Source organism: Halyomorpha halys, unplaced genomic scaffold (assembly GCF_000696795.3).
Source record: "Halyomorpha halys isolate HHAL.00 unplaced genomic scaffold, Hhal_1.1 Scaffold1436.1, whole genome shotgun sequence".
Lineage (NCBI taxonomy): Eukaryota > Metazoa > Arthropoda > Insecta > Hemiptera > Pentatomidae > Halyomorpha > Halyomorpha halys.
This window is the reverse complement of record NW_027111729.1, coordinates 35,258-38,928: the sequence shown is the minus strand read 5'-3', so window position 1 is coordinate 38,928 and position 3,671 is coordinate 35,258.

The following is a 3,671-nucleotide window of genomic DNA, read 5'->3' as shown; positions in this document are numbered from 1 at the left end:
AATCAACCTAAAAGTTTTAATTGTTTTATTAATTGATAAGAATTTTTTTTTCTTTTTATTCTGTGTTCATATATTTCTTATTATTATTAAACTTTTGTACATACAGTTCTGCTGTTCTTTCTCTGCTTTCAACTTGTTTATTTACTTATGTTTTTTTTTGTTGTTGTTCACGGAATATTACGATAGTTCAACAGGTGGGTAGGTAACACCCCTAGGTTTTCTGTTATCTACATTTAAAGGTATTCGCCAGTGGTCATAATTCAACAATTGTTTATATAGGAGTATATTTTAGTTATATTGTGAGCATAATGCTTTGGGGTTTTCGTTATTTCCAAGAAAAAATAATGTGGCGCCTAAGGAGTAATTTATTCTTTATTGTTTTGTCTTTTTTTTTTCTTTTTGCGATAATTAATCTTCCTACACTATAGCCATGAGTCGATCCTGTGGGTTCACCCAGCCTCCTAAATTGGGTAATAAACTGGCGGTCGAGTGATTCAGACCAAATCACCTCCTTGCACAACAGTTGGTCTAGTAACAGTACTTCTTTACAAAATACTGAACCCCTGACCCTTCATGGGTTGTAGCGGTACAGATTTTAATTTTTGAATTCTAATTCACTAAAATTATAATATATAATAAACAAGATATATAAATTGTAAAGTAAGATAATGATCAGTTGATTGCAATTTATATATCTTGTTTTCATTTAGCTCTGATGAAGCCAACTACGTATTAATCTAAATTAGATGTTATACATCTATGATCATAATCGCTTTCTATACAAGGTTAGTTTGACAATATAATAGGATAAATTATCTATTATATCTGTAAAAAAATATATAATTTAAGTGATATACAGGTCAGAGTAACGTAATTGCCGAGAGCCCATTGCCTAAAGAAGCCATCCCGTGGGCCATGAAGCCCGTTAGTGTTCGCCTCATTATCGGTAGCCAGAGGTCGCCTTGCGGTGGCGAGAATCGAGTCAAGGATCTTCTTGTGCCTTCCTCATCTGGAACAGAAGCCCGACGAGGGGGCGCGTGGTGCAATTGGGTGAGGAACAAGGTTGTAGAGTTTACCGCAGAGTCACGGAATTAATTATTACTGACTCTTCGGACCTCAAATTAATTTGTATTTCAGTATTTCTCCTAAAGAGTTTTTATTGAAAAACAAAAAACTTTTAATTTTTTAGAGATCAGTCATCGTAAGACACTTCTGCACGTTCAGATAGATCATGAAGAACAAATGCTAATGGGCCACAGAGAATATTTGAAATCCTAAAAAAATAACCAAACGATTACACCAATACGATAGACAAAGACAAAATAGAACTACAATCTAATGCAGTCTATGAAATTCCCTGTGAAGAGAACTGCGGCAAATCCTACTTTGGTACTTCCAAAACAGTGAAATGGCCTTTTTATTTATGCAATTAAATTAAAATCATTACAAAATATATTATAAACATTTAAAGTAGATAATAATAAAATAAAGATCAATAAAAAAGGAAGATAAAGACCAAAAAAGGATACGTCCTTTTCCTTTCACAAAATAGTAACACGCATAATAATTTATTGGTAAACTAGGTTATACATAGGATGAATAAAGGTACAAAATATTAAAAACATAAACTATTTATAGGTAACCTACGTTACGGGTCAATAAAGGTATAAAATATTTTTAAAAATGTATTGGTAACCTAGGTTACCAATCGATTATCTATATTATATTATACTATCTATTATTTTATATACTATAAAACAAGTTGCTCAGAAAATCCGCTAGGAGCTCTTAAGCATTTAACATTTAACATGACTTTAAATAGGGCTGCTCACAATCCTATACTTATCACATTTAGCATGATAAAACATTTTACATTTAACACAACATCATGAGTACCCCTAATGTAGAACGAATTATAATAGACAATTGTAAGTAATGTTTTAACTGTCATAGTTATTAATCTTAAATTATATTACGTACGTGGAGGTTTTTAATAATTAGTTGAAGAAATTTTTTGTTTTAAAAAACGGTTTTTTTTTTACATTGTACTACCATTTTTTTTTTTACTATAAGTTTTTTAAGTTTTTTTTTTTTTTTTTAAAGATGTTTTCGGATTTAAGAGACAGCTCAAGCGACGAAATGTCAATTCAAATTATTTTTTAGATTTTTTTTTCTGTAATTTTCGACTAAAAATATTCTCATGAGCTAAACAGACCCAGTATTCCGCCTCGCTATAACTTTTAATAATGTAGAAAGGGTTATATAGGCCGACCCTTATTGCGATAGTAATGTTAAATTGGAGTGAAATTGTCTCCACAATGACAGTTATCCACTACAGTAGTGGCTGCACTCAGAGCAGCGTAGGATAACGGTAGTACAAAACGACCGTAAAATTAACGAAACTATCTTAACGGGCGGGGTATACGCCCCTAATTGTGTCTGCCTTCCACTCAATATAACTGAGTAGTCGCCTTCAAGAATATGGCAGACCGAACAGAACTCTTTAACCTTACGATTGGCGCACTTCCGTAAGCCACACCAAAGGGCGTAAGTATCAAAATTACAGCCATTAGAAACTTACAATTTGTTTGAACTTCAATGATTAACATAAAATGAATGTGTAAGGGGTATCCAAGACAAGCTCTTATTTTTAAAAAAAAGAGGTATCTTTTTTATAAGGGCATAACAAACCCGAAGATTCGATGCCAATACCACCAAACGCTCTCCGCATACATCCTTCCAGTGATGTCCCTCCAAACCCAATTCCACTAAATCTGTTTTAACGCAATCCTCCCATCTACGTTTCGGTCTACCCCTCTGGCGTTTACCCGTTGGTTCAGTGTTTATTACCATTTCAGGGATCCGCCAACTACAACTTTTACTAAGCCAACTACAACCTTATATGCCCATCTTATACGCCGCAATGCTATAACTTGAATTATATTTACTGGGCATAGGTAATTCAGCGTTGTGTAATCTTCTAAATTCTCCCGTTAAATCATCCTTTTTCGGTCCGAATATTTCTGGTAATACTTTATTTTCGAAAACCCTAAGGCGCTGTTCACCCCTTAGTGTAAGAAGCCACCTCTCACATCCATAAAGAACAGTGGAAAGGATAATAATTTTGTAAATTCTAATTTTTAAGTTTTTCGATAGAAGGCGCGAGCTAAGCAGTTTCGAAATTGAAAAATACTAAGCATTTCCCGCCATCAACCTAGATTTTATTTTCTCATCAATTTCGTTTTTTCTAGTTATCGTAGAACCTAAATACTTAAACCTATCTACCTATTCAAATACATTTCCTCCTATATCTATATCACCGAAATTGCTCGCGTTTCTACTGCTAACCATGTATTTTGTTTTATCCGTATTTATTTCAAGACCTAGTTATTTACCGGAGTTTATTAGCGTGATTGTATTTAGTTGTATAGTTTCTTTGTCATTACTCAATAATACCAAATCTTGGAGTTTACGATAATTTAATTAATCTTATAAATACATAAATTTATTGGAGGGAGTTTACGATAAATTACCGCGAACTTGTATGAAAATAATATTAGGAGATGCAAACGCAAAGATTGGAAGAGAAGAAGTTAAAAGTATACAAAACAATTTTCTGAGAAACTCTTATAATCTATCAATTTTACTTTTCTTTCCATATTTCAATTTTT